The sequence below is a fragment of the Tamandua tetradactyla genome, chromosome 3 (assembly GCF_023851605.1).
Source record: "Tamandua tetradactyla isolate mTamTet1 chromosome 3, mTamTet1.pri, whole genome shotgun sequence".
NCBI classification, from domain to species: domain Eukaryota; kingdom Metazoa; phylum Chordata; class Mammalia; order Pilosa; family Myrmecophagidae; genus Tamandua; species Tamandua tetradactyla.
The window spans coordinates 145440385-145465627 of NC_135329.1; the positions used below are offsets into that span (position 1 = coordinate 145440385).

At 39.2% G+C, this 25243-nt stretch overlaps 1 pseudogene; it reads left to right on the forward strand.

Annotated features, from left to right (window-relative positions):
- The first annotated feature begins 13714 nt into the window (after positions 1-13714).
- Positions 13715-14086, forward strand: LOC143676808 (large ribosomal subunit protein uL14 pseudogene; annotated as a pseudogene).
- The last annotated feature ends 11157 nt before the right edge of the window (positions 14087-25243 follow it).

Sequence of the window (25243 nt, forward strand, 5' to 3'; positions counted from 1 at the left end):
TAAAGAACACCTAGGGTATTCTGCAAAGTTTCCATGCATTAGGATTACTTTTCAGAATCCTACACTCTCTAGATGGGTTCCTAGACCAGCTAAGTCCTGAAATGCAGAGAGGCCAGCCCTTCCAGAACATCAACTAGTTCCATTCCCCATTCCATATTATCAACAGCCCATTCCAACATGAAAAAGTTAAAATGCACATAGCTCAAATACCCCTAAAGAGAGGGAGAAAGATCAAAGGAAATGGTGGAGTTATACAAAGAAGGTAGGATTTAACAAATGAGTATGATTGTTGAATCATTATATGGGTATTTCTTTTAGTCTCCAGTGTCTTGGAGCAGATAGTAGTAAAACCCTAAAATTGTGGAATTATAACCCATACCAAACTCTGAAATCTGTTCTACAACTAATTTTGCAGTGTGCTTTGAAATGTATTGCTTTTTTGAATATATGTTATTTTTCACAAAAAGAAAAAGTCAAAAAAATTTTTTAAACACATCAGAATTTAGATAATTAATGTTTTGCTATATTCCTAAAATAAAAATGCAGTGAAAATTATCAATGAACCCATAAGAAGACAGAAAAAGAAGAAAGGGAAAACAAAGAATAGATGGGACAAGTAGAAACAAAATAGCTTAACCACATTAATAATCACATTAAATTTAAATGGTCTAAATAGTGTCCCAATACAAAAAAGCAGAATTTTTTAGATTGCATAAAAATATACATATAAAAATGAGGCCCAACTCTATGCTGTGTATACAAAATGCATTTTAAATAAAGACAAAAATGGGTCCAAAATTAAAGAGTGGGAAAAGATTTTCCATTATATTACCATTCAAATGAAAGTTGAAGTACTTAAATTTGTATCAGACAAAGTATATTTCAGAGCAAAGAATATCTTAGAGATAAAGGAAACATTTCATAATGATAGAAGAGTTAGTAAAAGAATAAACAGTTCTAAATGTTTATGTATTTAATAGCACATCATCAAAATACATGAAACAAAAAGTAAAAGAATGTAACGGGAAATAGACAAATGTGCAACTATAGTCAGAGATTTCAACTGCCCTTCCTCATTAATTGATAGAACAAATAGACAAAAAAAATCAGTAAGTATATAGAATATTTGAGGGATACTATCAACCAACTCAGCCTAATTGACATTCAGAGGACACTCCACCCTACCAACAACAGAATACATATTTTTTTCCAAGTAGATAAGAGAACATTGTTAAAGATAGATCATATTCTGCACTACAGGACAAATTTTAATAAATTTAAAGGGATTTAACTCACAAAAGTTTGTCCACTATCCACAGTGGGGTTACATTAGAAATCAATACAAAAAGATTTCTGGAAAATTTCTAAGTATTCAAAAATTAATAACTCACTTCTAAATAACCCATGGGTCAAAGAAGTAATCAAAAGGGAAACTATAATAAAATAAAATTATGAAGCATGTAACAATATAGATGGACCTTAACGACATTATGCTGAATGAGATTAGCCAGAAACAAAAGGACAAATACTGTGTGGTCTCACTGATATGACCTAACATTAATGAATGAACTTGGAGAATTTCAGTTAAGAATAGAGGTCATCAGGAGACAGAAATAGTGTAGATATTAGGTTATTGGAGCTGAAGGGATACAGATTGTGCAACAGGACTGATTGTAAAAATTCAGAAATGGATAGCATAATACTACCTGATTGTAGCACAATAATGTAAGTACACTGAATGCAGCTGAATATGAGAAGGACAGAGGGAGGAGGGGTGAGGGCACATACGACATCAGAAGGAAAGACAGACGATAAAGACTGAGATGGTATAATCTAGGAATGCCTAGAGTGTACAACGACAGTGACTAAGTGTACAAATTAAAAAATATTTTTGCATGAGGAAGAACAAAGGAATGTCAATATTGCAGGGTGTTGAAAATAGACGGTGATTCATATTTTTAAATTTTCAACTCCTGTGTAAGACCAAAGCAAAAAATGTTTATTTGGTACAAAATTTATATTTTGACTAGTCTGTTTCCTGATATAACTTACATGGACAGGTTAATTGAACACCATAATACATGGAACCTTGAATAGGGCATTAGATTTTGTAGGTTTGTCCAGGTTAGTATGATGCCCCAATAAATCCCAGAGTGATTTGAAGAGGAAATGAAGTATTTGCAAAGTCCCCTTGGGGGAAATGGCAAGAAAGGGGGAAAATTCATCTTCTTCATTTGGAGAATTCCTGATATTCTTGCAAGCAGTGGGGACAACCAAAGCAATAGGCAGGGCCCTCAATCTTGGGGTTTGTTCATACGAAACTTATTCCTACAAAGGATAGGCTAAGCCTACTTAAAATTAGGCCTAGGGTGGTGCGATGGTGGCTCAGTGGCAGAATTCTCACCTGCCATGCTGGAGACCCAAGTTTGATTCCCGGTGCCTGTCCATGTAAAAAAAAATTTTTTTTAAATTAGGCCTAAGAGTCACCCCCAGAGAACCTCTTTTGTTGCTCAGATGTGGCCTCTTTTTCCCTCAGCCAACATGGCAAGCAAACTCACTGCCCTCCCCCTCTCCACCTGGGACATGACTCCCAGGGGTATAAACCTCTCTGGCAACGTGGGATAGAAATCCTAGAATGAGCTAGGGCTCAGCATCAAGGGATTGAGAAAACCTTTTAGACCAAAAGGGGGAAGAGAGAAATGAGACAAAATAAAGTGTCAGTGGCTGAGAGATTCCAAACAGAGTCGAGAGGTTATCCTGGAGGTTATTCTTATGCATTATACAGATAATCCCTTTTTAGTCTCAGGTGTGTTAAAGAGGCTGGAGGGAAGTGCCTAAAACTGTAGAGCTGTGTTGTAGTAGCCATGTTTCTTGAAGATGATTGTATATTGGTATAGCTTTCACAATGTGACAATACGATTGTGAAAACTTTGTGTCTGATGCTCATTTATCTATGGTAAGGATAGGTGAGTAAAACATATGAATTAAAAATAAATAAATAATAGGGGAACAAATATTTAAAAAAATAATAGATGGATGCATGGGGGAAAATGTACCTATTGCAAACTATGGTTAGCAGTAATATTTTAATATTCATTCATTAACAGTTAACAAATGTACCACACCAATACTATCAGTCAGTGGTGGTGGGGGGCAGGGCTAAGTGGTATGGGAGGATTTGGGTTTTATTTCTTATTTTTATTTCCTTTCTGGAGTAATGAAAATGTTTCAAAATTGATCATGGGGATGTATGCACAACTACATGATGATACTGTGAGCCAGTAATTGCATACTTCAGATGGTCTATATGGTGTGTGTGTATCTCAATAAAATTGTATTTAATAAAGGGAAACTATAAAGTATTTTGAAATAAGTGAAAATGAAAATTCAATACACTGGAATTTGTGGGATGCTGCTATTTAGTGTCATTTACCATACTAAATGCCTATTTTAGAGAAGAAAATCAAATCAAATCAATTACTTCAGCTACATCTCTAAGAAACTATAAAACAAAGAACAAATTAAACTCAAAATAAGAAGAAGAAAGGAAATAAACATCAGAGCAAAAAACATGAAATAGAAAACAGAAAAACAATAGAAAAAGCAATGGAGCAAAAAGCTGATTCTTTGGAAAAATCAATAATACTGATGAATCTCTAGCCATACTAATCAGGAAAATAAAGAAATGATAGCAGTGATGTCACTAGAGATCTTATTAGAAGGATAATAAGGAAACTGTGAACAACTTCATGCCAGTAAACTCAACAACCTAGCTAAATAGACAAATTCCTTGGAAGACAGCAAACACCCAAAACTCATTCAAGAAGAAATAACTTGAATAGCCCTTTATCTGCTAAAAAACTTGAATTTGTAGTTTAAAATCTTTCAACAAAAAAAAACACTAGGCCCAGATTGCTTCAATGGTGAATTCTACCAAATATTTAAGGAAGAAATAATACCAATTCTACACAAACTATTATAGAAAATTGAAAAATCATGCTTGCTATCATATTTTATGAAGCCAGAATTACTCTAATACCAAAAGAAGACAAAGATAGTACAAGGAAAGAAAACTATAGACAAATAGCCCTCATTAACATAGATACAAAAATTCCAAATAAATTCTAGCAAATGAGATCCTATAATTAATAAAAACAATAATATATCACAACAATGTTGGTTTAATAAATCAAAATCAGTAATATAACTCACAATTTGACAAACTATGAAAGAAAAACCATACGATTGTCTCAATAGAAGTGGACAAAACATTTAGCAAAATCTACCATCCACTTCTGATAAAAACTCTCAGCAAACTATGAATAGAAGTGAATTTCCTCAACCTGATAATGAGCATCTATGAAGAACATACAGCTAACATCATACTTAATGGTAAAAGATTGACTTCTCTCCTCCCAAATCAGGAAAAGATGTCCATTCTCATCGTTTCTATTTTGCAGTGCACTAGGGGTTCCAGCCTGTGCAGTAAGGCAAGAAAAAGAAACAAAAGGCACCCAAATTAGAAAGTTAGAAATAATGCTGACTTTGTTGGCAGACTGAAGACTGTCTCTATATATCAATTAAATCTACAAAAAAGCTACTAAAATGAATAATTGAGTTTATCAAGGTTGCAGGGTATTAAGTTTAATATATAAAATTCAGTACTTGTATAGTCCAGCTAAAAACAATTGGAGACCATACTAAAAACTACCAAACAATCTGTTTAAGAAGACCTATTAAAAATTGAGAGAAAGACTATGTTAATGGATCAGAAGACTCAAAAAAAGATGTCAATTCTCCCCAAACTTATCTAAAGATTTAAAGCAATCCCAATCAAACACCCAGCAGGATTTTACATAGATTTATAAGCTAATTATAAAATTCATATGTAAAGAATCTAGAATGGTCAAAAAAACTCTGAGAAAGAGCAAAATTGAAGGACTAGCATTGTCGGATTTCAAAATTTATTATAAAGCTACAGTAATAAAGACTGTGGTATTGGTGTAAAGACAGACAGATCAATATAACATAATAGAGATTCTAGAAATATACCCACACCTATATGGACAACTGGCTTTTCAAAAAGATACAAAGTAGAGAAATGATATTAAACAAACAGGCCAAAAAGGAAACTTTTATACATACTTCACACGATATTAAAAATTAATTCAAAGTGAATCATACACCTAAACGTAAAATTTTAAACTATAAAATACCTAGGAGAAAACCTTTATAACCTTGGATTAAGCAAAGCTTTCTTAGATCTGATACCAAAACCAAGATATTTAGGGAACAAATTAATAAATTAAGCTTCATCAGAATGAAAATACTCTGCTGTTCAAAAGACAATGTTAAGATAATGGAAAGAAAAGCCATAGACTCGGAGAAAATATTTGCAAAACATATATCTGATAAAGGACTTGGTTCCAAAATATATAAAGAACGCTCAAAATTCAATAATAAGAAAATAAATAACCCAATTTTTCAAAATAAGCAAAGTGAATATATGATATTCAACATTATTAGGCATTTGGAATAAAATTGCAATTAGAACCATGATACATCTGTTAGAATAGCTAAAATTTTCAAGACTGACCATACCAAGAGTTGGCAAAGATACAGAAGAACTGGAGTTTCATATACTGCTGGTGGGAATGTAAAAAGATTCAACCCCTGGAAATAATTAGGAAGTTTCTTAAAAAGTTAAACATACATCCACCATATGCTTCAATCATGCCATTCCTAGGTAAAGCATATGTCCACACAAAGAATTATTACAAATGTTCATGGAGGCTTTATTTATAATAGTCCAAAACTGGAAACAACCCAAATACCCATGCCAGATGAAAGGAGAAACTGTGATACATCCATACAGTGGAATTCCATTCGTCAGTAAAAAGGAATAGAATATTGATCCATGTTACAACATAATCTCAAAATAATTATGCATAGTGAAAGAAACCAGATGATCAAGAGTATAAGTGTACAATTCCATCTATACAAAATTCTGGGAAATGTAAACAACTGTCATCTATAGTGACAGAAAGCAGATCTACAGTTGCCTGTGGATGGGGTGGGGTGCAGAGTAGGGTAGGATAGGGAGGTGCAGGATGAAAAGTTTACCACTGGGCATGAGGAAACTTTAGGGAGTGATAGATACATTCACTGTTTTGACTGTGGTGGTGGTTTTGCAAATGTCAAAATACCAAATTGTGCGCTTTAAATATGGGTAATTTATTTACCAATAAAGCTGCTAATATAGTATGACCATAGTTTGGTAAATACACATTTATACATTTATATGGTTAGGGGAGAGCAGACTTATCCAAAGTTTGAAACATAGTTTATTTTTCTTTTCTTTCCTTTTCTCACATTGTCCTCCTCCTCCTCCTCTTCCTCATTTGCTTATTTACAATTTGTGATTTCCCTAAAAATGACACTTGTGCAATAAAAAAAATGATAAAACATAGGAAAAAAAGAATAATGTACAGCAAAGGAACCAGAGAGATAAAGAAGGAAAAGCTAGTGATTTCATTAACAATAAGAACAGGAGACAGTTTGAAGGAATTATAAAGAACACCGTTTCTTGTTCTAGAACAAAGATTTTTACAAAAATTCCTCAGGAACAGAAAATTTAGAAATTGATGCAAACCAATTTGTCAGAAATTTCCAAGGCTCTTTTAACTGATCGATACAGCTTCAGAAATGTATTCATAAATAAATAATTATGGTTGGTAATTTTCCAGACAGCAACTCCAATGAAATATGCAGAAGTAGAAAACAAACTGAATTGACTGCTGAGTGTTTGAAAAGGATGAAAGCATTTTTTTATGTAAAGATAAATTTCCACTAAGAGAGGATGGATGAACTAGGTCAGACTTATCATCAGTGGCAATTCTGAAAAACAGTTTTCTGTCTCCTAAAGAATTAGCTGCTGCACTATTATAGCTGACATATTTAGTGGCTTAGATAATTTTCAGGTATCAAAGGGTTGTGCAAATGACATTTTTTTATGTGATAGAGCTAATGGCTGGTGACAAGGAAGTAGTAGAAGATCAAATAGCATACTAAGTCCCAAGGTCCTAAGATAGAACAGCACTCCAATGCAGGATATTTCGATTGTCTGCTATTTCATAAAACACACAATGGATGACACTTCCTACTGGTTCGGGAGGTGACACAGGTTGAAGTCCCAGCTGTATCACTATGTGGCTATGGGTACCTCAATTTTCTCATCAGCCCAATAATAATTCTGAGTTACTGAGGAATTGTGATGAAGCTGAAATGAGATAGCATATGAAAGGCACTTATGTTAAAAAATGCCATACTTACAATAATTTCCATGGTTAAGTTTAGAATTACTTGGTTCATTCATAAGTGAAAACCAAAGTAATAAATTAGAACAATAGTATGTTAGAGTTGAAAGGGCCTAGAGAATTTAAGCTGAGGCAGAGCCAGAAATAGCCCTCCCTGTTTAATGTTTGTTCCATTACGTAGCACAGTAACTTGACATCCCTCATCTGGATTCACTGTAAGTTCTTCATCAGCTCATAAGCTTCTACTGAGCAATGATTAGGATGTTTTAAGTAAGTACAAAACGGTCAGCAGAGCTGAGCTCACCAGGGTGCTCGGTAAGTATCACCTGATGATGGTAATTACATGACAATGTAGAGACAAGGCAAGAGACTAGTTCCAGAAGCTCCCTAGTGGGAAAATGAATCCCATTCTCACTTGCTCAATCCTCTCTCTCTCTCTCTCTCTCTCACATACACACACGCACACACATGGCGTATTCCTCTTTGTCTTCTTTTCCAAGTTCAATAAGCATTTATGCAGCAAAACCATTTAGCTCTCAAACCAGAATGTCCAGAAATATAACTTATATTTAAACTCTCATATAAGGTTTTCAATCTATTCATCAAAAAAAAAAAACCAAAATGGTATTAAGTGATTGAGTGGGGTCAGGGAAAAGATTTTATCCTTCTCTTCTAAAACAACATCAGAAGAGAGTATTATCAATCCAAATATTTATATGAATGAGAATTGTAGCCCCGCAAGAGTATAACTTGACTGGCCTTCTTTGATATTTCCTTTAATAGATTTTAAAATGCCTTTATCTATTTCCTAAACGGCTTAATCACTCTACCCTTGAACTTTAGCAAGCATGCCACTCTTTTTAGATTTCTGTACATTCAACCCTCAAGCATAGTGCTAGTGGGATCTTGAACATCCAGGGAATACCTGTCTTCAGTTCTGCCTGAACTGCTGCGGACTCTGTCACCACGACACATTATTTCAGATTTATAGGCTGTCTCTATCATTTTTAAAAAAAATACTTGCTTAGCACATTGCTAGAAGAAAAATCAAGTCCTTAACTACCCTCTCCCCTCTTTCATGACAGCTTAGTTCAAACTCCAATTTTGCTTGAGCCTAAGATTCAACAGATTCAATCCCAGAAATGGGATACAAAAAGGAGTAGAGCCAAGAAGTTAAATGGAGAAAAGAGTCAGTCTTCCAGCTTCTCCTGAAAGATGCCTTTAGAAAACAGCTTCACTATTGTTTTTAAAGAAAATCTACTCAAAAAAATAACTATGCACCAAAGTGTGCTCCAAACATAAATATACATTATTTTCAGACACTCAACCATTATGGGTCACTCACACATCTGTTCCTTTCTCCACCACTTAGAGATTATCAAAACTTGATTTTTTTTGGTCCCATAAAATTCTCCTGTTTGTTCCAACTTTTGTCTCTTCTTCTGCTGTATTTTCACGGTGTAATGGAAAACAAAGTGACAGTGAAGTGAACAGGGTCTGGCTCTAAGTGTGAAGCTAATCGAATCCTTGTAAGGCAGTTGCCAACAGCATCCTCACCCTTGCTGGGATTGTTCAATATTGCGATGAAAAGTGCAAATTGTAGTTCAAATACGTCTTCACTCGAAGTGCACTGGGTCATTTACCTTAACAATGTGAACGTGCTCTCATTATCATGTTCAACTTGATTAGTGTATGGTCTAACATTTAAAAGTGCACTTCAGATAAAAGAACATATAAATGCATGATTGGTTCCTAATAAATTGAGCAACCCCTTAATGAACTGTGAGTGATCTAGAGAGGAACTATTACATAGCAGTCACAGAAATGGCAAACCAGACAAAAATAGATAGTGTGTGTGTGTGTGTGTAGGAGGAGATGATCTTCCTCCATCTTCCATGATACACTGATTGCTAACTTTGTTGCAAAAATACAAGACAACCAGGGAAATTACTTCATTTTGGAGGAGAACGTAAATGAGCAACATCTTTTGGCAAACATTCAGCACGGCTTACTCAGCACACCTCAATTGGAAAGCTGGGAGGGATAGGCGGAGATATCCCCTGAATGAGCTCTCTTTTGCTGGTTTCTTCAAGGTAAGATAGAGCCAACTCAGGTCTTAAGATATTCCTAGTCATCTAAGACAAACTTTGTCCCACTCTTCTCTGTTTCCATTTCTCTCTCTTTTTTTTCCTGCCCCCTCTCTTTGGCTTTTACTTGCTAAACATAACATAGTGCTAGAATAGGCAAAGGCACTGACCAAACAGTTTGGTTTCAAAGTAGAAGTCTGGTATCCTGTGTTTTGAAATATAAAATTATCTTACATTTACTTCTGGTCAGAATCAAAACAACTTCAGATGAGTGAGGCAACATGCCTCTACCTTGTTTTTCACTCATATCAGATGAGGTCAGGGGGATTTTTAAATGTAAGCTGGCAGAGTTTATATATTTACTCTGCATCAGTCTCATCCATAAGAAATTAAGGGGAAAATGTACTATGCAGATCACATCAACAAATGTTTACTTGCTGTTGAGTAAGTGCAAGAAGAATACGAATAAGTATGAGCCAGGATTTGAAATCTGAACAAGGTAGCATTTGCTAAGAGCCACATTCGTGCTGCAGGCAATACACCCAGGAAAGAGAGCTCATTTGAGACAGGTGAGAGACAAAGAGCTCATAAAAGAGATGAAACTTGAGCTTGACCTTAAAACATGAGACTGGACAAAGATAAATCCAGAGATGGGCAGGAGGCTGCAATTGAAAAAGAACACCAGGAGTTTGGGGTCTACTGAGGAACCCAGCTGAACCTGCAGGGAAAGTCCATGCAAGGAAACATGATGGCATGAGAGGTAGGAGGAAGCCTAGAAGTTGAGGACCTTGAAAACTGACTAAGAATGGGAAAGCCTCAAGAGCTTCAAAGGAAGGCAGGGACTCCTGCAAAGAAACATTCACCCAGTATGGTGTATAGGCTAGATTGAAAGGGAAGCATACTTGCAAGAAGGTCATCAACACAGAGGGTGTCCAGAATAGAGCAGGCTTGTGTGGGTATTGAATGAAAGACTATGATGGGGAGTAAGTAGTCTGAAGGCAGGGTCCTCTGGGGCAGGGCTCTTATCCAAGATATCACAAAGATGGAGAAAGATAAATGAATAGGTAAATATTTCATAATATATTTATCACATCCCACACGGTCCCCTTATAATGAGACATTGACACTCCTCCATCAAGAAGTAGGATCTATATTGCTTCCCCATGAAATTGGGCAGAACCTGGAAACTGCAGGAACCAATAGAATGCAGCTGGGTTGATGCTACATGACTTATAGGGCTAGATCATATTATACATTATGTAATGTATACATAATATACATTATCTCTGTCTCTGTCTCTGTCTCTCCACTACTCACTCCCACCCCCAACTGTCTTGGGGGTACTGAGCTGGAGAGATCACATAGAAAGATCATAGACAGAGATAGATGCCTGAGGACCCCAACTCTCCAGCTCAGAGCTGGTTGAGTCTTCTGAGACCCCACACATCATGAAGTAGAGATGAGACATCCACAGTGGGTCCTGCCCCAACCCACAGAATCCATGAGCATAAGAAATGGTTGTTTTATGCCACTACGTTTGGAAGTAATTTGTTCCAAAGCTATAGTGCCTGTAACAACCCATCTCTTGATTCTAAATCTACTAAGCATAGTTTGTCCTTCTTCAGCTTCCTATTTTAGGGGTTGGCAAACTTTTCTATAAAGGACTAGTGTGTCAATAGTGTAGACTTTGCATCTATAGTCTCTGTCATGCCTGTTCTGCCATTGCGGTGTGAATGCAGCCATAGACAATGCCTAAATGAATGATCTGGGCTGTGTTCCAATAAACCTTTTTAATAAAAACTCAGAGGGCTGAATTTAGCCTTCAGGCTGTAGTATGACAACCCCTACCCTATTCTTAGGGGTCATCTGCAATAGGTCTCATGATCTTGGTAGTACAAGGTTCAGTGTGGACCGTACCAGGAAGACAGAATGGGACAGAGGAGCCATGACCAGGATCACGTCACATGGGCCAGACTGAACAAAAGGTCTGGGATGACATATTCCCATCTTCCCCCCTACCCACTGAACAGACCCAGACCCCACCATTTCCACCACCACAGTAATTAGGTCTTCCAAACCATCCTAAGCTGGTTTCCTACCTCTTCCTTCCTCCTATTTGACTTTATTCTAAATTACCCCGTATTGACTGCATTCAATACTGGTAATCCTGAGGGCTTTCCTACTGGCTCAAAGCATAACTGATTGGTAAAGCCCAGTTCCCTATCACTAAGTGCTCAGAATTCATTTTAGAAACCAAAAGGGTGCTTCTTCACCCATGATTCATGCAACTCAAGGATGGGTAAGAATACATCCCATAGTCCAGTGCCTATTTCTTGAAATGTCATCAGCTGTGAGCAGCAAAGAGTGACAAGTAGACAAACAGCGTACAATGGAGCAATGCTTTTGTTCCTACCTCCTGAGAGCCTGGCTGCTGTTGGGTACTTGATATCTTTGAGTGCTGATTTTGCAAAGATGGCTAAGTAAGCAGTCCTGAGTTCACAAGTTCACATCATAGAATATGCCGAGAGAGAAGCCTTAATGAGAGACACAAGGACTACAAGCTAGCCAGAAAACTTGCCCTCTCCTTCCTCCTGGTTTTACAGGATTCCCTAATAAGGGGATAACTTGGAGAGAAAGGAAAGAAACTCAACTAAGTGTAACAGCAGGAGTCCTTGGAGCAACCTCCTAAGCAGCTTCCTGAGAAGGCCTCCTTCTCAGTCCTTGAACATTAAGCCTTTGCTTAATGAGAGCAGCTCTCCATTCGTGACCTGTACACAGCCTCCCAGATGCTGGTTCCCCATGGGCCTCTGCCCTCCCAGTATCAGCTGGCCATTCAAAAAAAAGCAGGACAGGGAGGAATTTTTATCAACTATTCTCAGCCCTGATACAGCTGTCATTTTATGTTATATATATATCAGTTTGCCTTATATAAAGGTGTCACTGAAATGTAGGTAGTAAAGGATGCTAAGAAAATGAAATTGTCATTTCATTTCTAAGATAAATGGAGAACAAAAAGAGAATTAGGAAGAAAGCGTCTATTACATCAGTCCAAAAAAAACATGGAAGCCCAGATTGGTCAAAGGGAAGGTAAGTCAACCTTACAGGGTGAGCAGTGCCTAGTGGACTGACCTAAACAGCTCTGGGGCATTTTTGCAAGTTAGAAATTTGGCAAGCTCAAATAACAAAAAGAGGAAGCGTTTGGAAATCTTTGAACGGAGAAGATCTTTCCTTCCTGCTGTACCTGTCCCCCAAGTCACAATGACTTCATAAGGAGGCAGGACAGCAATCGCTGTGAACTATCACCTCAGGTCTCAAAGGAGCTGGCATCATTCTTTCAGAAAGCACCTGATAAAATGGCTGTTTTGTGAGAGCTATCTCAAACCTCCTGGGAAAACTGTGTTTAAAAGAATCACTTTGATTTATAGAAGTTAGCAGAATGAACTTCTGTTCTGTAATACCCCAGAAAGGATTCACAGATATGACCCTTGCAAGAATTACAGTAGAGATTTGCTTCATCTCCCAAGTTCAGGAACAGTTTCAGTGTAATAGCATGGTCTTTATTTCCTACAAAACCCAGAATCAGACCACAGTTTCCAACGCAGAGTGCTGTATTAGTGCCAGGTGGGGAACATGGGATGATCTGGACACCTGGGTCGGGCCCTGAGGCAGCCACAGCCCACCTGTGACCAGGGGCAAGTCACTGACCATCCTTCAGTCTCATCTGCAGAATGGATCTACTAAATTAACATACATCATCCAGCTGTTATGAGGACCAAATAAGATTGCATATGGGAAAGCACCTTGTAAACTTCAAAGTTCTTTGCAAAGTTATTATTTTCATGCTATTCTGTACCATGGGCAAAAGTCAATGGAAAAAGAGAAGGAAAATGGAAATAACCTAGTGACAAAAGTGCTTTTATTATTCAGTGTTCATATAGCACTTTATATTTTTAGTGAGCCTAAACATCTTATTTCCTGAGTTACTTTGACAGGTTAACATCACACATACTAACCATGGAGCAATTACCAGCATCAAAACACAGCAGAAAAGGTAACAGTTCAGGGGAAAAAAAAACCAGTCATGCACTTATTTCCCTTTTTGGGGTATTCATAGACATCAGGCATCGAGAAACGTTTCTATCTTTTTTGTTTTTGCCATCCAAATGTGAGGCAATATAGAATGGAGCCCAAATACCAAATTTTGGCCATAAGCTATGCATATTTTTCTTTATCACAAAACTGGACTGGAAACTTAAAACTCAATACTTCTGCCTTTCTATCCTTTCCAGCATTCAAGCTGTTGAAGCGAGGATGTGTTGGGTGCTTGATGCAAAATTCTGTATTTCCCTGGGTCTCCTGGTTGGAGCCATGATCAGCTGTGCTGACAACACAGGGACTCAAGGGGCGGCTTAGCAGTCTCCTCGCTGCTGGTAAGGGCTACACAGTAACGGTCATGGTCAAGAAAGGCAAACCAGAATTCAGGAAGTACATCCAGCAGTGGTAACTCGACAGCGAAAGTCATACCAAAGAAAAGTTGGCATGTTTCTTCATTTTGAAGATAACGCAGGGGTCATAGTAAACAATAAAGGAGAGATGAAAGGTTCTGCCATCATGGGACCAATTGCAAAGGAGGGTGCAGACTTGTGGCCCAGGATTGCATCCAAGGCTGGTAGCATTGCCTGATTCTCCAGACTATTTGTAAAAAAATAAAAACCACTAAAAACTATTTGCTCCCAAAAGAAAAAAAAAAACAAACAAAAACCTCAATACTTCCTATGAAACCTATTTGCCAAAGTCCTAATTTTCCTAAGTATCACAGAAAAAGCCAACTCCGGGGATTTGACCTGGAAAAGTGAGATTGGCCTTATGCAGCCTCACCCTATGTCCAAATCAGAGCTCCATGCTTGGAGTGGGCTAGCAAAGGGACTGCAGGTCAAATATGGATTATATAATCTCTGATCTGTTTAAACAAACTGATCCTGCAATCTCTGATATCTTAAACAAAAAAAAATGTTGGTGGTTCTTTCTATGACTAGAGATGGAGGTGTAAAATGAAGGCCAGGATACACTTATTTTAACAAAGTAAAGCAAAAACAAGATGAAACATCTCAATGGGCTATACAAATGTAGAGCTAAAATTTTGTTCTGAAATGTAGACATTTGGGACAGGGAGGAGCTAAACTGTTTTGTGTTGCAAGTTTGGGGCTTGGACTGGATTGCAACAAGATGGTTTGCTTTGGATTTGCCCTTTTCTCCTCTCCGTGGCTGGGTCCAGAGAGCAAGGCAGTTGCCTGTCCTTGGGTAAGGAAATCATGCACACAGTTGCTGCGGGGGCAGGCAGGGTGCAGAGAAGAAAAGGGATGGAGGGGTTTTGAGAAGCAAACCTTGCAGATGGGGCCTCCTCATGGAGGGCCATGGCTGGGGCACTCTGGTAGGAGTTTTCACTAACACTGAGTTTTAAGTGTTTGTTTTCTCATTGTAAATCCCATATGTAAACTCCAAGCCTCCAGTCAGTGCTATTATATATTAGGTATCAGAGCAGTTTAGAGAATGTCAAGTAATAGCAGTGCTTTGGGGAGTCAAGGGAAAAGTTTTGGGGTAGGGTGTTTCGTGCAAATCTTTGTGTGGCAGGATGGGTCTTAGGGCCCAGTATGGGGATGGGAACATACTTAAAGTTAAGGATTCAGACCTTAACTTTAAAGTTAAGGAAGAGACCCAAGGGGACCGTCCCAGAGAGAATCATTTACCTCCCAAGGTTCAAGGAAAAAAGTCCCATCAATTGTTCATATATTTGGGTTGAAGTACCCTTGTCAACCTTCACTCTTCCCTTTCCCTCCAAAAAAATAAAAAATAAACTTAGGAATCCTCTTAAATGTTTTCAGTCCAAACTGCTCAAATGTGTAGACTGCAAGCCAGGTCATTTTGAGGGGCTGTTAATAGCAAGCAGCCAAACAAGTGCAATCAATGGTTTATTGAGACTCACATACCTAAATCTATTTGATTATTTTATTTATGTTTGTGCTGATTTTAATTTTCTCCTATTTTTCTCAAATTTTGTCTATTCTAGCAAGCTCTTTTGTTTTTACAGCTTTCATTGATGGCCCTTAACATTTCTTATTGTCTATTCTGCCTGCAGTCTTTAGAGATAAGTATTCATTCATTCATTCATTCCTTAAGCAAGCATTTCTTACCGGCACCATGTGCCAGTCATTACTGTAGACATTGGGTGTCTGTTGGTGAACAAGACAGTAATGATCTTTATGGGAATTACAGTAGATACCTGCTTTATCTCCCAACTTCAGGAACAGTTTTCAGTGGAATAGCCTGGACTTTATTTCCTACCAAACCCTTAATGCTTATTGTTAGCACCCAGAAATCTAGCTCACGGAGGTAAACAACTCCTTTTCATTCAAACTGTGTTGAGTCTTCCTACTCCCTCCTTTATTTTGTCATTTTTAATCAATGCATTCTTTATCTGCATGCTTCAGCTTGTACACCCCCAAGTAACTCATGAAATACCCCCAAAATACACATAACATTGAGGACATTTGAGAAACTCGAGTACAGCTCCCTTTTCGACTTAGGATCTAGAGGCCAGCCAAAAGGAAATTCACTCAACTAAGGATTGCCAAGTGCAGATAGCTTGCATATATTTTAAGAAGTTAGGTTTCTGCTACACTGAGATGCTTCATCATTTTGAAACTACAGAGTTAAGGAGCTTTTGAGGGAAACAAGAAGGCCAGTTGAACTGATGCCTTAAAGTTAAAAATGACCACGTGTGGGATCTCCCCTCTGCCTCCCGACTGCTGTAGACTCCGAAGGTGATGAAAAGATAACATCAATGTGGTGGCAAAAGCAAAAACCAAGGAGGAGATCCCCCTGTCTTCTTTTCCCTTTTAAGTCCTTGACATGACGATCAATTACCACATCGAACATTCCCAGATTTTTCCTAATGGAATCCTTTTGAGACTTAGAAACACATTACAAAGGCCTGCTAGCTCCGGAGCCTGGTGTGAATCTATAATTACAAATTCTATTGGGATAGAAGCATCCATAAGTCAGTCGCATCCCATTTGAGCCCATAAGATCAACCATGTCACCTGCGACTTCTGGTATTTCAAAAAAGGATGAAATGAACACATGCAATGAGCCACGCAAGTGAATCCTCTGGAAACATGTGTCTCTCTCCTGGGCATGCCAAAAGTTTTCTTTAACTGACATTAATACATTTTTGGGATGGATATTGAAACCAAGGCAGCTGGTTTACAATGACGACGAAGAAGCGCCAAATGGGAAAGAATGTTCTATGCACGTGTGAAGGCAACTTTTCCCAACCCAAGTGACTCATCGAGGCCCTCAAGGCCTTACATAAACTTCCTTCATTCTTTGCAAACACAGTGAGGCTGCTGTGCCCTTTCCATACCTGCTCAGAACATGAATGCCAAGCAAAATCTCAACAAACATTGCCCAAAGTGTACCTCTGCTCACTCAAGTCTTTGTAAAGGAGATGCTTTCATATCCACCCCACTTAAAGATAAAACCTATTTACTTTCATTGTTTTTTAACAAATCTGTGACTAGAAGGTCATTTTCTGCCTTGATTTCTTTACATTTCATGTGTTTAAGAAGGATAAATGCACATTAGGAAGATGGGAAAACAGCCACCACAGAATCCCTGCTCTGTCGCTCCTATTCAACTCTTTTTTTCTTTCCTCTTCAGTGAGCTTTGCATAAAGCTTACCCAAACCCACATGGATTTCTATAATATCCAAAAAGAATGACAATGAGTGATGTGATGTAGGTGGAAACTGCCTGGAGAAACCTAAATTGTAACAGGAAAAAAAATTGACATTTTAGATTTTAAATGTTACACAGTTTTTATAAAGCTTCAGTCAATTTATTTTATTTATTCTAATGAAGAGCATTACAACTGCTTTACTGCACTGAAGCAAGCATCGATCACATCATTAATCACACCTTGTGAATAGCCACAAATCAAGTTCTAACAGCAAGCAGTGAATCAGGAGCAATGAAGCATAAACTCCTTCACAATTTATGATCTCTCCAATTGCATCTTTTCAACCATTAAATTGCAAGATACCATAAATTTTTATCTTCTTCACTTCAGTCACATTATTGATTCTGCCGTGTGAAATATAGAAGCGCCGTAAATCTCGGCTATTGAATTAAATTTAAAGTCCCAACTTCAGAAAAGAAACCCAACACACTGCCATGGCTGTTAATTTACACTGAGGAACAAATGATAGAAACATTAAAATTTAAATGGACAACAGGGATTTCTAAAAGCCATAGTACTGTCAATCCTAGTCCTTGTCAACCTTGAGGGCTTTTTCTTTTTTTTTTTTTATTAATTCAAATTTTTAAATGTAAAAACAAGTTAAAAATTTAAACAGTAGACAGTAGGTGGATTATTCACAAGAACAGATAATAGAAAGGTTCCTCAATGTAAATAGCTGCCAATATTTGACATTAAAAAGGCAGGACAATGACAGTGATTGCCTTCTACCCGCACCCTATGGGAGAGACCCAGATGAACCCACGTTCCTCAGGTCCAACTCAGGACCCCTTCTAGATAAAGTCATAATCCCACACTTCCTAGGCATGAGTGTTCCTTTCTCTGTTTGTCATCCCTACTTCCAGTCCATTTTCTGCCTTCCTACCCTTTGCGGTGCCCCAGGATGCTCTCTTTGTAGGCTGCATTGCCAAGGCCCCCTTGCTGTCTGGCTTCCAACTGGGTTTGGCCAAGGGGAGGCACCAGAAGAACCACGAAGGGCATGATGAGAGAGAGGCTGGAGTGTGAATTCCCCACACCCTCTGTGCTTTGACACAGGGGTCTGAGAAGGATTTGGGCAGGGTTTTGATCCCTTCCTGACTACAGCTCCTGCTAGGGGAGCCTCCTCCATGGCTCTAGGTCCCACTAAGAACCGTTCTCATCATCCCTAAATGATTCTCTTAACTCTGCCCACAACTCTGTAAATCGTTCCTTCATTAAAGTCTATTCCATTTAACTTCTGAGTGAGATTCTGCTTCCTGATGGAAACTAGATACAGGTGTAGGCATAGGGGTAAGTACAGGTATAGGGCACAGGGAGGATTTTAAAGCTCCAGAGAAGAGCTTGACAGCAGCCCAGCCTTGCGGTAAAAGCCTGGGATATTACACAGAAGAAATAGGAAAATCGCAAAAGTATCCCAGACCACTGTACATCAAGAAATTATATTTTGGCAGGTTGCTGACCCTGGTTATTATGCAAGGCATGCATCGTACCTAGAAGCAAGACCAATAGGATCATAACAAGTGGCCTTTTGCAGTAAAGCACCAGGTAAGTTGAGATTTTTTTAGACACAGAGAATAAGAAGAATGTAGCTTAGTAAAGGTTGGGTTAGAGGAGGAAATAGGGGCTTGCCCCCAGGCATGAGCAATTCTAACATAGAGGCATGCCAGGGTCCACTGTGGTGTCCTGGGTTGGCGGGACCTCAGCAGACACAGACAGGCCAGTAGCCTGTTCTCGCAAGATCTGAAGCAATCTTACACATGGTGGGTGAGTTGTGATCTTAGGAAAGCCTACTTTCTAAGACACATGGGTTTTCTATATCCTCCAAAGTACTCCCAAACCTTAGAACCAGCTGTTTCTCGCTGGCAGGGTAAGCCATCTAAGAAAGGTCGTGCCAGGACAACAGTAATTCAAGATATTTCTATAACGATTGTCCGATGAATCAACAGACACTCTTCCTTTCTGCCAAAAAAGAGCAAGGACTTCTGGAACTGAATAAATCAATTTCTCCAACCTCATAAGGTTCTTATGAGGTAAGGGGGTTGAATGTCTTTCCAAAATAAGACTTGCTAGAAGTCAGGACATCCTAAAAAAAAACTCCAGACACATCCAGGAAGGTCCAGGCTAAATGAGACTTCCAGGTTCAATCACGATTTGATGAAATCTACCTGAGGGGTAGCTAGAAGAGCAGGAATCTACACCTGCATCATATGCCATTTGTATGCTTGGGAGGTTCCCTTGTCAAGGTGATTGAGCACCTTTTTATCTATCACAGCAAGGCCACAAACCCACAGAAGAAAAAACTAAGGCCTAGGAAGAGGTGGCAAACTCATGATTCACAGGCCCCACAAATTCTTCTGTTTGGTAGAGTAATAATAATACATTCACATAGTTTAAACTTCAAAAGATACAAAAAAAAAGGTAAAAAGTTTTCTCCCACCCCTTCCCTCAACCATCCAATTTCCTTTCCCAGAGACAACCAATGCTACTAGTTTATCCATCACCTATCTATTGATCAATCCATATAAATATATGCACATATGTATATATGCTTTCAGAAATATTCTATTCATAAACAAATGATTATACGTATGTACGTGTGTGTATATATATATACACACACACACACACACACACACACACACATATAAATATACGTATTTACTTCCCCCTCCCTTACACGAATGGCAGCTTGCCAGACACACTGCAGTGACTTAGCTTTCTTCACTTAACAATAGGCAGGAAGCTTGTTCCTGGCAGTACAAGAAGAGCTTCCCCACAGGCTGCAGAGTGCTTCATGTGAGATGGGCCATAATTTAGTCAGTCCACTGCTGATGGGCATTTAGGTTGTTTCCAAATTGTTGTTACTATAAACAATACTATGGTAAATGTCCTTTCAAGAATGCTGCACAGTAGTGTTTCTAATTGATCCAACATTTTAAAACATCAGATTTCATGTTGAAAATATATCTGGGACTTCTGCTGAGGAACGAAAGATCTGGCAGTAGTGAACTCCTGTCCCCAGAGCGAATGCTCTCCGGTTTGCCATCACCTCCACGCACCTTTGCCTGGCCCACCTGGTCCCTCTGAGCATTTCAAGTCTTACCTACCTCAGAGACTGATGTAAGTATTAAACAAGGTAGACACAACACAGCACCTAGAGTGATGCGGGCACCCTGTGAGTGGGATTCTTGCTAAAGGATTATTCCCTTCAGTTCCCCTTCCCCTCCCTTGGGTCTATGAATTCCTGGTTCTTCAACCTTTCTCTACTCTCACTAAAAGTAAACTCCATGAGGACATATGCTTTACTTTGTTCATCACTATGACACTCACCCAGAACAGTATTGGACACACTGAATGAATGAATGAATGAACAGAAGAACGATACTAAGAGCTTCACAGCTCAAGCACATACCTGTTCTTTTTTTTTTTTTCCTTTTTTATTGGAGAAGTTGTAGGTTAGTTGAAAAATCATGCCGAGTTCCCATATACCAGTCTCAGTATCAACAGTTTGCCTTAGTGTGTGCTATTAACCGTACTATTAACTATAGACCATAATTTATATTATGGTTCACTGTGTTGTACAGTCTTATGTTTCTTAAAAAAAATTATTCTAGTGCCATAAATACAACCTAAAATATTTCCCCTTGATACTTTCTTGCTTTCATCCATTTCCTATCCTTTTCCATTTCTCTATCCAATCTATGCTTCTCCATCTTGTCAGTTACATAAACATTTTTCCAAGTGATTTGGTATTTATTTACCTTCTATTCCTTAGCTTTATAATTATCTTTCCTATCGTGTGCACTAATTCCTTTGTTTTCGATTGTTCCAACCTCCTTGGCTTCAAACCAGAAGAAATCAGTTAATTTTTTTTACCTGTTTCTCAAATCCATAAATCTATTTTAAATTCCAAAACAGCTCTAACATCTTTGAAATGTTAATAACCCTATAAAAATATTCACATTAGTCCAAATTATATGATTAATGTGGCATCTTCCCCATGAACATTAAAATGGCTTTAAACACATGACTTTGTGACAGTTGCTATGTGATACAAGTTCCATCTTAGAAAATTAGAAGATGAACAATGTTGCTAGATAAAAACAGCTATTCTATACAAGTCCATCTTAGAAAATTAAAAGATGAACAATGTTATCCGATAAACACAATTCTGAAATGTACACCAGAAGAGTTACCAGTCCACGGTTACTCTCCAGCTTGGATTTTTACCTAACCAATGGAATGCCACGGTTGTCGGAAGCTTTAAAGTCTACCAAACACTTGCCTCATGATCACACCATCTTGACAACCCATGAGGAAGTGGGTCAACACGTTGGAGATGGCTCGATTTAATTACAGAAATTCATTCAAGCTATCTTATGCTAAAAGGGGGGACTCCTGGGGGAGAGACACAGGCATCTCATGACTTAGGGACCAGAAGTGGGGCTCGCTCCACAGGGAATTGGATGTGAAGCTGCAAAGCCATCAGGACCTGAGACATCTGCTCCAGCAGCCACCCTCTGGGGCCACAGTCTCTCATCTCAGCTTTTCTCTGTGCATCTGATCCCTACTTCACCTCAACCTGTAGTAGGGTCGTCTTCCTTCTCCCTGTAGACTGTAGGAGATGGCTGCCCTACAATGCCTGAAAATCTTCATCCACTCTCTTCAGGTACTTACAAGGATTAACTGGAGTCTCTCAGTCCCATTCCAAACACCTGTGAGAGGGATTCTGCTCGTTTGGATGTCTGCCTCAGTCCAACAGGAGATACAACATTATAACTGTGTCTATCCTTTGATGTTCCAGTTACATTAACAAAGGCAGCATGCTGGAGGTTTGCTTTTAAGTTGCAACTTGGAACAAAAAGGGGGAAATGCTGGGGGGAGGCATAGGTATCTCCTGGCCCAAGCACAGAATATGCAGCTCCCACTCCCAAGGTGGCCCATGGAAAGAACAGGGTTGGTCACATAACATGCGGGAACTGGTGTAAAATGAAAATGCAGGGCCTTCGTTCACCAATTATTAAGAATTTCAAGATGGTGACAGCAGAGTAAACCCTGAGCCTGAGGCAACTGCACAGGCTGCAGGACCCTGAAGCCAGCCCCACTGGGACAAAGATCGTCAAGAAGTGAGGATACGGCTAGGCAAACACTCCTCAAGCTCTCTGTCATAAGCAGGTAACATTATTTTACAGTCTTTGTAGATTTATTACAATAGGTGACTTGCCCAGAGCTACACAGGTAGCAGGTAGACTGCTGCCAGGGTCTTCTGCCGCACCCCAACCACGTCCTTTCTGCTCTGCCACATTCCATCTTCCACAACTAGGCACACAACAGACACTCACAACACAGAAATCCCTCGATCTTCTTCCAGAGCAGAAAAGATGATAAAAATGTTGGCGGATAGGCTGGAAAATTCTCCTTTCTCTAATATGCTATTCATCCATTTACAAAGTACTAAATTTCATTAGTAATTGAGTTACTGGATTATTGGTGTTGAATTACAGATTCTTCTAAATAAAAGCATTTCCTGACCACCACTGAAGTTATATATATAATAACTGTATATAAAATAGTTATTTGTTATTGTACAATAGTTGTATCAAAATTCCTGGAATTATTCCTGAACCCCAGAGTGCCAAACTGACACTCACTTTCCAGGAATCCTCAATTTTTTAGGCACTGAATATGACTCTGAGTTCCTCTTCCATCAAGGTATGTAATGATTCTCCAAAGGTGAGCTCCCTCTACCTTTTTACTTGTAATAAATGTAATTGAATCAGACCTGAGCAGGAGCATCTGGCCCTGAGTTGCCATGTAGAGTTTTTGTGGGGGGCAGTCCAGAGGGCACATTTCTGGTTCTACGGTCAACTAAATAATCAAAACCTAGTCCCTGGGGAAGAAATTTTATGGTTCTCATTTATTTGATCCACAATCTACTAAACTCCATGCTATAGTCAATCAGCTGCAAAATAAAGAAGGAAAGCACAGCTACTTTGCTCTAGAAAAGGTAAAATTCATTGGCTCCTGGGCTGGTAAAGTTAGAAATAGATGGATGAAACCTAAGTTGGGGGGTCTACAGGGCTTCAGTGAAAATGGCCAGTCATTGGGAACCCATTCATTTATTTTGCTCACAAACAGAAACTGCCTTTTGAAGTGACGGGATGAATTCTAGTTAACCTGGTTTCCAACCCAGGAAATGGTCTAGATTGACAGGCTCAGATTGTCAGAAAAGAACAGCAGGAGGGTAATGAAGGGACAGCACTTTAGAAGCGATGGGCCGGAGCTCACAGAGAGAAAGCCTCTGTTCACAGGAACCCACCACTGCCCCACAGCCACCCAGGGCCACCTCCTCAGTGACCCACCCCACTCAGCCCTCACATCACTGGGCTGGCCCATCCGTTGATCTGTACTGCCTGCCTTAGTTAATGTAATTGGAATGTCAGAGAATAAAATGTGGTTAGTTGCGCGTTATTCTCCCTTTCATAAAACTCACCCTTGGGCAGTGGGAATCAGTCTTTGATGCGGGCTGTCACTGGGCTTCCAGAGAGCACTTATTTCTCCACATTCTCTAGGAGACATTTGAAGCATCAGCGACTCCAAGTTGAGTATGAACTTAAATGAGTGGCATAAGGGACAGCGGATTCTCAGGACAACTGCGGGACCAGGTGTTATAGGAATGTTTTCCAGCCCACAGAGAAATCGCTGCTACCCAAAGCATCCTTATGCACTTGCTTTCCCACCTGTCCCAACACCCCACCCCACCCTCAACCCTACTTGCATGGTGACGGCAATAGGGGAGGCAGAGCTCTCTTTCCAGGGTTTGGGTAGGGACACAATATCCCTCCCTATGGCAGTGTGGCTGTTACTCAAAGCCTAAAGGCACACTCCTGTGGGCTGTTTAACTCTGGTCCCAGCTTCCAGGAGGGCTGGAGGGACAGGGCCTCACTCAGGATCTGGCACATAGTACGTGCTAATAGATGTTTGCTGAATCATTAGATGGATCCCATTGAATTTCACATGAAAATACCCTGTGAGGAGAGATCAAAGACAAGATGTCAAGCGTGAAATGCATAGTATAGAGACCACTCCTGAAGTGTAAAGGAGAAGACAGACACATTCCTTTTGTTGGGTTTATTCATCGAAGACCATCATATAGTCACTGCGACCGACCGGCTGTGAGAAGAGCAGATGCCAAAGCCAAGAAGTTAGGAAGAGTGCAGAAAATGAAGAGGGAAAGTTTAGAAATGGCCAAAATATGGGTTAGTCCATGATTCTCCCTTGGCAATGGATCCAGTGCTGACCTCCCTCCTTCCAGCCAGGCCACATCTAAAACACCTCAAAGAGATGAGAGCCTTTGTTTAAAAGAAAGCCAAGGACAGGGCTGCAAGTTCACAACTTCCCCTGGTCCACAGTGACCAGCAGTACACTCATCTGCCTGCGGGTATATGGCATTGGAGTCCAAGTAAACTAGACACAGCCAGCGTCTATGTAGGAGCCCCTTCTTTGTCCTGGGGAGGTGTGGACTCCAAATTCCAGAGCAGGTGACCTTCTTCATCCGATTATGCCACAGGTTTCTTTTGTGTGTAAATTAGAGCCATTTGTGATTAGAAAATCCATTGAAATACTTGACATTCAACCTTTCTTCAAAAGAGGATGTAGTAACTTGCTAAGAATAATTTGAGCATGAAATGGTTTTCCTGTTTCGTTTAAGCTGCTTCTGACCACTGAAGTTGGAGTAGGTTACAGGCACATCACAATGAATCCTCCCACCCAAAAACATCTGGAAGGAAAGTGACCGCCTATTAAAATATGATATTAGAGGTCATTTGCCCAGTAGGAAATGGAAAGATATGAGAGAAATCAGAACTCCCATCAGCAAACAGTGAGGATTTGCAGAATGAAAGCCGCTTATCAACAAATAATGAAGAAGTGCTCATTAAGGGAACACCTATGAAAGTGAGTGATAGATATTCCACACACACATTATTTTATTGTTTTTTTTAAATGAATGCATAAGTTCTGTGAACTCATTTTAAACGCAATTAT